At 46.3% G+C, this 12106-nt stretch overlaps 1 pseudogene across 1 annotated transcript; it reads right to left on the reverse strand.

The window, feature by feature from the left end:
- Positions 1–1569, reverse strand: LOC310776513 (microtubule-associated tyrosine carboxypeptidase 1 pseudogene; annotated as a pseudogene). Its single transcript has one exon. The product of its transcript is annotated as a microtubule-associated tyrosine carboxypeptidase 1 pseudogene (transcript).
- Between the last annotated feature and the right edge of the window lie 10537 nt (positions 1570–12106).

Raw genomic sequence — 12106 nt, forward strand, 5'->3', positions numbered from 1 at the left:
TCAGCACACAGGTAGTGGCTCTATTGTTTGCTGGTGTTTGAGATGTTTCAAACGTTTCTTCTTACCTCTACGGGGTCGCTTCCTATTGGTATCTGGGCTGCAGCCTTGGCCTGGACTGGTGGTAGCTGGGCTGCAGCCTTGGCCTAGCCTGGTGGTAGCTGGGCTCCGGCCTGGGCCTAGCCTGGTGGTATCTGGGTTGCTGCTGCGGCCTGGGCCTATGGTAGCTGGTCTGCTGCTGTGGCCTGGCCCTGGCCTGGTGGTAGCTGGGTTGCTGTTGTGGCCTGGGCCTGGCCTGGTGGTAGCTGGTCTGCAGCTGTGGCCTGGATATGGCCTGGTGGTAGCTGGGTTGCTGCTGCGGCCTGGGCCTGGCCTGGTGGTAGCTGGGTTCCTGCTGAAGCCTGTGCTTGGACTGGTAGCTGGGCTGCTGTTGCTGCTTAGGCTGGTAGCTGAGCTGCTGTTGCTGCTTCGGCTGGTAGCTGGTACTCGCCAGTGTGCCGTCAGGTGTTGCAGCTGCATGTCGTCCAGTTCGTTGGCGGAGACAATGTGGTCGAGGTGCTGCACGTACCGCTCCTGGTTCTGCATGAAGTGAGGGATTCTGGTCTTGCGGAGCACCGCCAGATGTTGGAGCCTGTCCACGTCTTCGTATGACACCTTGCCCAAAGAGGTCAACATCTTGAAATCAATGGTCCTCCGATACCGAAGAATCTTGAGCATCCCATCCAGATAAACCTGATCTTTACTGAAGCAACCTGGCTCGGAAGTGTCCATCTGTCCCCGCTTGGCACGCAGACAGTACTCCCAGCGCACAGCCGGGTCTTGGACAAAGCGGGCTATATGACTGAAGAGCTGGCTGAAGCTCATGCGAGCAGCATGATACACTGTGTAGTAGAGCAGAGCTGCACGCCAAAGGTAGGGCTGTTTCCCTAGCAACACGTTATGCAGGCTGGCCAGGCCCTCCTCTGTGGGATTGGCCGGTTTGAGGCCAAACTGCTTCCTGCCCGCAGCGGTGGCCCACGGCTGCAGATTGTTGTTTACGCCTCGCAGATAGTGTGTGCCGATCTCATGTCTCAACATTCCCTCCAGCCAGTGCTTTCGAGCTCCAGCCATGTTTATAGTCAGAGTGGCACGACAGTTCTTCACGATCATCAACGCCTGGGACAGCAGGTCTTCAGACAGACACACCATCACCTCTCCCTGACAGCCCTCTTTCTCCAGGTATTTGCGCACAGATGCCCAGACTCGACTCTTCGGGAGAACGCTGCCGCCCGTCATCTCCTCAAAGTTCTCATAGGAGCCAAACTTCCTCAGGACGCACTCCATGATCCCAACCGCCTGTTCGAGGAAGAGTCCTGACCCCTCCTTGTATCTCTTCAGCAGGCTGCTCGGCTTGGGCTGTGCGTACACAAACTGAGGGTCGTACTTGTAGTGCGCCTGTAAGAAGGTCTGCTTCTCCTGCTCCAGGTTGAGCGGTCTGAGCGCCACCAGCCGACAGAGCTTGGAGGGTGCCGCCAGCGGCACACCCCCCACCTCCTTGGCGATGTGTGGCAGCGGGGTATTGAGTGAAGACATTGTGACCAACAAGCTTGCAAGGTAGGCCACGCCGTTATTAGACTCTGTGTCTCGTTCAAGCCGCGGAGTCTAATAACAGCGTGGCTTGGACGCGTCAAGTTTTAACAGTGTAGCCACTAGGGGCATATGATGACATCTTCACCGAGGACATCACAATTGCTCGAGTGACATCACTGATGACATTATCACAGCACAATTCCTCTGTGCTAAGTGACAGTGACTAAGTGACTTTGTGACAGACACTGATGATGGCATTGTGAGTGACATCAGTGATTAAACATTGACATCACTGATGGTGTCACAATGTCTATGACACCATTAGTGTCTGTCACAAATCATTGTGTGCCATTGTGACACCAGTGATGGCATCTACTTAGGCACCAAGCCAATACATCATCAGTGAAATAATTTATCACTAGTAGTAGTAGTGACCTGGCCACCAGGCCGAGCTGTCTAGAACTGTATGACATCATCGACAACCTGGACACTATGACATCATCAGTGATGTTATAAATCCTTCTCCACTGATGACATCATCGACAACCTGGACACTATGACATCATCAGTGATGTTATAAATCCTTCTCCACTGATGACATAACAGATGACATTACTCAAATGATCAATGCTTGGAAATGTCAGCTGATAAGCTCTGTCACTGTGATAGCATTGATTTAGGCGTGACGTTAGTCAATTGGCAAGTGTTTTTATTTATTGTTATTTTTTCTGATTATTCGTGCATTCCTTTATAACGGGACTGGTAACCTTACGACTTCAAAGGTCATGAGCTGGGCGGTGACGTCATCAGAGCCGGTATTTCCCAGGAGCCTCAGCAGCCCCAACCTCACAAATCCAAGATGGCTGCGCCGCGCAACAACAGTAGTAGTAATAGTAGTAATATTGTTTAGCACTTCTGTTTTGTTTGTGTCTCATTAAATCAGCTGTACACACAGCACTGCCTAACTTCCATCTGTGTGGACATGAGGCTGCAGTGTTTGTATGCGCAAAATGCCGCGAAATGCCATGTTGTCAATTGTTATTGCTAACAATGGCTAGCTTGGCTAGCGACTGGCTGACCAATGAACAGTGAACTTCCCAGCTCAAGTTTTCTGCAAATGGAACAAAACGGATGTGATGTCATATAGCCTCCACGACCACATCCCAGTTATTTTGCGATAAAGGAACGCACGATAATTCCTGGGGCTCTATTCCCACCAGTTCCCTTCCGCCCCGAACAGGCGCCCTGACCAACTAGAGGAGGCGCTAGTGCAGCAAACAGGACACATACCGTTATCCCGTCTTCCCACCCGCAGACACAGCCAATCGTGTCTGCACACCCGACCAAGCTGGAGGTGTCAATTGGCTAGTGGTTACTGTGTCAATCATAGTTTAGATTCGCGCAGATATCAGTTTGGGCTTTGGACTCACAACCCTCAAAATGCTAGAGTGACATCATTGATGACAGCCTCAGTAATAACATCACTGATGACATCACTGATGCCATTGTGGCAGCTGGCTGGCTTTCTAAAATTGCTCAGAAACCCCCTTATTGTCAATAGTGGTTACTAGATTTTGCGCGCTCATCTCTGGTTTGTTTCGCATGCTATGCACGCTCAATAAACTTTTCTTTTTACCTTGTTCTAGTGACACCACTCGAGCGGTGTGTGTGTGTGTGTGTGTGTGTGTGTCATCGCACCGAGCATGCTCAGTTGACACCATCACTTGTCTGTGACATCAGTGTCAGTGTACCAGAACCCATTCTCATTCGGATATCTTGAAGTGAGAGATCACGCCATGTCAGTTTTTCCCACACCAAAATCTAACTGCAGCGTTATTTAGCCCCCTTCTAGACAAGCTAGCATGGCACGGGCAATGAGCCTGCTAGACTCTGAAAGACAGTAACATCGGCCGTTACGCATCAGTCTGAACCCGACGGGGTCATAGGCGACCACCTATATGGCGTATGCCTTGAGCCGGCTCTGTTGCATACTATGTTCCTAACATCGTTATATTTTAATTCAATTATCTGATCAACTCTCTGAATACCGTGCGTCCGGCTGACCTGGTAGCATGCGTACCACAAAGGCTTGGTCCTTTGCGCGGCCGACCCGGGTTCGAATCCGACCCGCGGTCCTTTTCCGCATGTCATCCCCTCTCTCTCCCCACCTTTGCTGTCTGCCTACAGTACTGTCCTATCTCAATAAACCCAAACCGAAAACATAATCTCTGAATACCAAGAAGAGATGGATATCCTCTGCATACCTGTGTATGTAACACTCAAATGGAAAGGATTTGGATGGAATCAGCTATGATAGATGGCTCTCACACACACACACACACACACACACACACACACACACACACACACACACTCTCTATCTCTCACATACACACACACACACACACACACACACACACACACACACACACACACACACACACACACACACACACACACACACACACACACACACACACACAGGACAGATAAACATGACTGTCAGTCAGGCAGTGCTGCAGTAACAGCCAGTTGTGCCCTGCTCGCATTTGTTTGACATGAAGCGATCAGAAACACATGGAGCTTCTGCAGACAGGTGCAATAGATTTTACAGCACCTGTCTATATGTTTAACAGAAGTAGAGTTGTGAATATAGACAGTGCAGGTAGTGCGTTGCACTGGGGCCCCTGGGGTAGAGAGGCCCATGGAGAGAGCAGGCTCTCCAACAACATTTTGGGCAGAAAATGGGCCCTTGCAAATGACTCAAACTGCCACCCCAGAAATACGCCTGTGTCCAAATAAGGACAAACATTAGATTTGAAAGTGCTGCCATTCTATCTATAACAAAATGATATGCTTATTCAGCGTAAAAAGGCCCTCTGCTCTCAGGAGCTGATGCTTGTTTTAATGTTTAAATACTTTCAGTGTCTTACCAGGTGTCAGAGCGCTATCCATGGTCCTGATACCTTGCTCTATGACCTCTATTTTCCCCTATACTATAGCCTAAGAAACTCATTCAACTGTAAAATCCAACACGTTGATAAACATATATATATATATATATATATATATATATATATATATATATATATATATATATATATATATATATGCCAAAACCAGGGCCCGTCAAAATTGCTTGCACTAGTGCCCGTCGACGACTACCTTACGCCACTGCCCACAATGGTTTTAGCCGTACGAGTTAAACTTATAATATCGGAATCAATCTGTTGAGGCGCTTTGATATTTACGTCAGTGTCCTCCATCTACAAAGTTGCTAGAAAATCTTACTCCTTCCTTTTTATATTTCAACTTAATAGACAAGGTAACCTTTGTCCCAGGCTAAGTATTATAGACTATACAGGGCTATAGTCTTCCTCTGTTATTTTCATACATGTATTTTTGAATGTTAGGGCTACCACTGGGCTAATAAAAAGCAATTTGCATTGAAAGCCGTGGAACATAAACAGGTGTTCAGGGGAGGGAAGTGTTGGCAACAGAATAAATGTAAGAATAAGTTTATTGGACACTATAAAACAGTCCCCTGAGATGCCTTACCATACAGTATAACCACTGAAACTAGCCATTGATGAACAGTTTACAAAAGAAGAGATTCATGCTGAATGTGTGTAATTAATATCAATAAGTTACATTTTGATTACTGATACTAAACATACAGCACACCGAGATCTCATGATCCCACACGTGAGCTGAATGGGATCATGTTTTCAGAAGTGCGTGTAATGCATGTGGTGTGTGTGTGTGTGTGTGTACATGCGTGTCTGTCTGTCTATCTGTCTGTTTGGTGATCTCAGGAGCAGCAGGGAACCTGCTGGCTGTGCCCTGGTTGTAGTTGTCTTCATCGTCCCCAAGCTGCTCCGGCCTGCTGGCTGCTGCTGCTGCTCCGGCCTCCTGGCTGCTGCTCCAGTCTGCTGGCTGCTGCTGCTGCTGCTGCTGCTCCGGCCTCCTGGCTGCTGCTCCGGCCTGCTGGCTGCTGCTGCTGCTGCTGCTGCTGCTCCGGCCTGCCGGCTACTGCTGCTGCTCCGGCCTGCTGTCTGCTGCTGGTGCTGCTGCTGCTCCGGCCTGCTGGCTGCTGCTGCTGCTGCTCCGGCCTGCTGGCTGCTGCTGCTGCTGCTGCTCCGGCCTGCTGGCTGCTGCTGCTGCTGCTGCTCTGGCCTGCTGGCTGCTGGTGCTGCTGCTGCTCCAGTCTGCTGGCTGCTGCTGCTGCTGCTCCAGCCTGCTGCTGCTGCTGCTCCGGCCTGCTGGCTGCTGCTGTTGCTTCAGCCTGCTGGCTGCTGCTGCTGCTGCTGCTCTGGTCTGCTGGCTGCTGCTGCTGCTCCGGCCTGCTGGCTGCTGCGGTCTGCTGGCTGCTGCTCCAGCCTGCTAGCTGTTGCTGCTGCTGCTCTGGCCTGCTGGCTGCTGGTCAATATTGACTCAGGGATTGAAGTAACAGCCACTTTGTCAGGGTGTAAGGGGAGCAAGACACTATCTCTATGGCATCAGGTAAAAACACAACACGGCCGGTCAACTCATGTCACAATTACAACAAGACTGTTACCAAAAAGACTACAGAAATCCTGTAATACTGTTAGAATGATGCAATGGACATTATCACAGCAACATTTATTTATATCATGCAGCAATAATTATACCATAGAAAATCCATAATACCATGGGAGATTTAAAAAGTAAGATAAGGTGATTTTTAACTCCATGAGATGACTAGCACAAATATACAATAAGTCTGTAGAAATATTATAATAATGGACAACAAAATGGGTTTGTGTGGGGGAAAGGAGGGGGATTCTAGATAAACATACAAAGTTCCTTGGTATGTTTTGCATCTCACTTTTTCCATATTGATTGCTAAATGCCCAATATTAAAAACCATGTATAACCTTTCACTGAAACTTATGTTGTTAGCCTTGTTCAAGTCAAGATGCTTCGCACTGAAATGTATACCAGTGCTTAAATGTCTGGCCCCCACTAATATTGACTCTAATTCTTTATTTATCACATTTATTTGGATTTAGAGTAACACTTTCAACAAACTTTAAGAAACGATTTTTGGGCCACTAACACTGGCCAATGAATCAGGATCAGCATAGAGGTTTATAGCGGCGTAGCCGTCAAACAAACACACTGACTCAGTGGAAATAAATGAGGCAAAAAGCACACACGGGCACATTGAGGCATGAAAAGAAAACTTCAAGGTAAGCAGCAGGACGACCACACACCTTTTTTTAAAGTTAAACAAGAGGTGCTGTGACCAATATGACAGATTACAATGTATCAGAGACTCATTCAGTTGATTTCACACATTTGGTGGAGCCAACTCCCACTCAAAATGTGTGCTTTCAGCAAAGCTGTCTCAACCAAACCCTTTTTTAGCAACCATCAGTTCTTCTAATTTGCAACTGTTTCCAACATTGTGCAAAGTATGAAGATGTTCCATCTGCCTGGAGAGAGAAACCATACTTATTCCCTAGTTATTTTGAACCATACACATAGGGCTGCTTTTGTTTAGAAGTGGCAAGTGCCAGAAGGTGGGCTACACAGCATGTGAGGGCGGCTGATGCTACCTTTCCACTTGCTGCTTGTTGAACTCACTGCTGCCACCTAGTGAACTATGGGATGAACAGCTGCATTTAGCACACAAGTGAGGCCACTGAACAGGCATGAGCTTTCAAGTTAACTCATGCACACACATGCAAAAACACATACATGCACATGCCTGCACACACATACACACAACATACACACACATACAAAATATCACCCTTGGCCTCATTTTGATCGGGCAAACTGTACACCAGGTCGATGCAAGGTGTCTGTTTGTAATAAATCTACTAAGAGAGAAAGAGAGAAAATTAACATGTTGTATGAAAGGAGAGCAAATCAGAGCCAACCCATTAGCTCCTGGACTCAATGGGTATAGTCAATATGTCTACAAGGAAGAGTTTGTAACAAATGATGGCGTGATAAGAAATCTCTCTATTTTTGCAATGCATTTGGAAATGTGAGTGTGGCTATCAGCTATTTACTCTGTCCTTGTTAACATCCATGTGCTTTGAAAACACCTTATGCTTTGTGGGGGGAGGGTATTTGTAATCTGGGGTCATGCAGATCTTGAATTTATGCAATAAGGTAACAACAAACACTGAAACACACTCGAAGATACATTTTACATTTGAAAAAAGTCTTGACTGTTTGGTCACATGAGATTAACTGTTGGAAGAAACAAATACAGTGTATAGTCTACCAGAATTGATTGACTATAATAGTTTAAAGAAATCCAACAAAATCTCTTCTCTCTTCAAAAACCTTGTTCACTGTCATTTACAACAAACACCAGCTTAGATCTTGGACCGCAGATCTCACTCTTGTATTGACCAGGCAGTGATCAATCAGACTGGCCCATGTGAGCGGAACCATGATGCTCTTCACCAGCTCAGTAGGACATCTTGGGGGGGGCAAGGTGTACCCAGGCCAAGACTCAAGCGGTGATTGTGATCTGCCTCCATGGCTGCCTGCTGCCTCCCTGCCTTCTGTTTTTCTTTCTCCTTCTCTCCGCAATTACAGATTCAAAAGTCATTACCTGCTCGGCTTCCTCTGCGATTAAAGCTAGGTTCACAGCACCCTGATTAATGCAGAAGCATGCACAGCTGCCATTAGCAGCCAGAGGTGGAATGTTCTGACTGAAACCCTGCAGAACAAACACTGGTGTCCAAGTGTGTGTACAGGCACACACCAGTGACATACATGACACGCACACGCACACACACACACACACACACACACACACACACACACACACACACACACACACACACACACAAATTTTATTACGCCACTCTTCCTCTATCTATATGCATACTATTATTATATAATAATGCAGCAAAAAAAGATGATAGCAATACATCCATGTCTGTATCATGCATAAGATAGTCATGCTAAGTATATGAACAGAACTTCTGGCCTGTTAAGGGAGTAATCTAAATTGACAAACACAATACCATTGCCTGATGGGTCCAGACCTTCAAATCCACCCAGTTCAGATTTGCCTGCTTCTAGAAGATGGACATGGAGTGTAATGAGTTGACAATTCAGTCTGATATCAGGCAAACAACACCATCAATTAAAGGTCACATTGGGTTTGGTAACGGGCCGGGGTCCCCCCCCCCCCAAAGACATGATCCGACCCCCCCTCCCCCCAATCACATGTCACTTTAAAGGACTGCACTTTAAATTTTGTGATTGTTTTTCTGTATTGCTTTGTCTTCTACTGTTGATGTGACCACTGCCCTGCTGCACCAAGTCAAATTCCTCGTTTGTAATCTGATTACTTGCTGTGGCTATTAAAGTGAATCTGAATCTGAATGTGGAAATTTATGTTCAAACGATTTCGAGGAAATTTTAAAGACTTTTAATACCATGTGCAAAATCTCTGCAACCGTTAAAACAATCTGGAATTTTATTTTGGCCATAAACATACCAATAACAAAATATGACAGTAGCTACAATGACCTTTAGTGTCAAGATAGTTTTTTTCTGTCAGCAATTTATTATAGCAGTAGCAGGTTATCTATCCAGGTCTATAAGCAATTTTTTTCCTTTTTTTTTTGTTAGCCGTTAATGTGTAACCAAGTGTGCAAGGAATCAGCACATTTCCTTTTACCTCATACACCAATCGATGTTGGTGTGGCTCCGCTGTGAGGGAACTCAATGGGATCATTGTCAAGAGCTCTACAGTATCATCCTGTGTTTGGAATTCTGATATGGGACAAAGATAAAATGATTATGCACATCCAACTAGACACATTTAACGGGACACTGAAAAAGAAAGGTCTTACCTACAAACAAGTATGTTTTGGAAAAGGAAACATAAATAAATGTGTTTGTTCGAGATGAGAAGCAGAAAAAATCCTGACGCATCATGCAGACATCAAGTTTACCAAGACTGACCAGTGGCTCATCTACTAATGACTCTAATAGCCCAACACAACATTTTGATGAGAACTGCTAACTTGTCACAATACGCACCTGTTCTGCAAGTTAATGGCATATTTTTACTGTAAACATGGACTTCGATAAGGGCTCCTCTGAATCTACTTTGCTTAGTTTCGGACTTGTACAATTAAGAATCTGGCCCTGTGCCACCTAATGTGGAACCCAAGTTATCTATTATTTCATGAGTAAAGAGAAAAGCTTCACACTTAATCAACCATGGCGTCTGTCTTGTCCCCATTTCATTGCTTAAAGCACCTACCTCTGTGGTCACCGGACATGACTCTTCATTCTGATAAACCTCTGAAAAGGTGATTCATATAATATTTTACTATCTTTTACTTATGACAGGATTATTCAAGTATAAGCTGTGTCAAATAATTTCTGGTCTAAATTGGCTAATCAGGCTGCAATAGACACATCATTTACTTTGCATAAACACGTACAATACAAACTATTCAGCAGTGGTTTATTTTGAAAAGCTTGACTGGAGAATCAATGATTGAATAATCTCAATTGCCATATTACACCATGTCTTCATAATACCAAAGACTGAACAAGTTAAGATTTGAGCGTCTTGCTCATAATATCATTAAGCCACTAGAGGAAATGAAAAATTTGATGTCAAATAAATGGTAAATGGTAAATGGCCTGCATTTATATAGCACTTTTATCCAAAGCGCTTTACAATCAGTAGATAGTCTACATTCACCCATTCATACACCGATGGCGGCAGGCTGCCACGCAGGGTGCCTACACACCATCGGGAGCAAGGAGGGTTAAGTGTCTTGCCCAAGGACACAACGACAGCAGCTGGGAGGGAGCGGGGATCGAACCGCCAACCCTTGCATCATTGGCCGACCCGCTCTACCTCCTGAGCTAAAGCCTGAGCTAAAGCCGCCCCCAGGTCTGCAAGTAGCAAATGTTTTTATTCCAAGGCAATGAGTACCTATGCTGGTCGCCTCTCTGTTAGTTACATACTGTATTCTTACACTGTCCCTTTTTTCTAAACTGGCAATGAACCTTGTGAAGCATTTTCAATCCAGTGACGATTAACGTGTGGTCTGGGTTCAGGTAGATTAACGTGTGGTCTGGGTTCAGGCAGATTAACGTGTGGTCTGGGTTCAGGCAGATTAACGTGTGGTCTGAGTTCAGGCAGATTAACGTGTGGTCTGGGTTCAGGCAGATTAACGTGTGGTCTGGGTTCAGGCAGATTAACGTGTGGTCTGGGTTCAGGCAGATTAACGTGTGGTCTGGGTTCAGGCAGATTAACGTGTGGTCTGAGTTCAGGCAGATTAACGTGTGGTCTGGGTTCAGGCAGATTAACGTGTGGTCTGGGTTCAGGCAGATTAATGTGTGGTCTGGGTTCAGGCAGATTAATGTGTGGTCTGGGTTCAGGCAGATTAACGTGTGGTCTGAGTTCAGGCAGATTAACGTGTGGTCTGGGTTCAGGCAGATTAACGTGTGGTCTGGGTTCAAGCAGATTAACGTGTGGTCTGGGTTCAGGCAGATTAACGTGTGGTCTGGGTTCAGGGAGATTAACGTGTGGTCTGGGTTCAGGCAGATTAACGTGTGGTCTGGGTTCAGGCAGATTAACGTGTGGTCTGGGTTCAGGCAGATTAACGTGTGGTCTGGGTTCAGGCAGATTAATGTGTGGTCTGGGTTCAGGGAGATTAACGTGTGGTCTGGGTTCAGGGAGATTAACGTGTGGTCTGGGTTCAGGCAGATTAACGTGTGGTCTGGGTTCAGGCAGATTAATGTGTGGTCTGGGTTCAGGCAGATTAACGTGTGGTCTGGGTTCAGGCAGATTAACGTGTGGTCTGGGTTCAGGCAGATTAACGTGTGGTCTGGGTTCAGGCAGATTAACGTGTGGTCTGGGTTCAGGCAGACTGAACTGACAATAAAGAGGATGGCCATGGCATGGCACCAGCCAATCTGCCAAGAACCAACATCCAGAAACCCATTTTCCAAACCCACCCCCTCTGCTCCGCAGTGGACTCTGGCCCTCTGTCTCCACGCTCCTCTGCTCATCCCTTAAATTAATTCATCCGCACATCTCTGTCCCTCTAACACCACATTAACCCCGACCACAGGAGGCATCCTGTCGGAAAAAATGTCCCTCTCTGGCTTCACGGTGAAACATCAGTTTGACCTTTCCACCTCCGCCCCTCTCCCTACTCTTTTCCCACCCTCGGATCATTGTTTTAGTCTACATTTCAACACAGGCTAAATTCATACTGATATTTCTCACTGCTCTCTAGAGGGCCGAACACAAGCCAGCAGGGTTTTTAGTGAGCAGAAAAGACTCAGGTAAGGATCAGTGCGTCAAACACGGCAACTGTAACATAAAAAAGAACCTGAAATTGAGCGATCTCTCTTTCTTAAACATCCTCATTCTTTGTGTTGCAGTTGTGAGGGAGAGTCATTTGACTGAGTCACGCCACACTGGCTGCTTTCTGGAGGACAGAGAAACTGTAATTGGGGGCCATTAGCTGATGCCCAAGACTAGTCATGCAGGGTCAGTTTGTAGATT

Source organism: Poromitra crassiceps, assembly GCF_964638095.1.
Source record: "Poromitra crassiceps genome assembly, chromosome: 5".
NCBI classification, from domain to species: Eukaryota; Metazoa; Chordata; class Actinopteri; order Beryciformes; family Melamphaidae; genus Poromitra; species Poromitra crassiceps.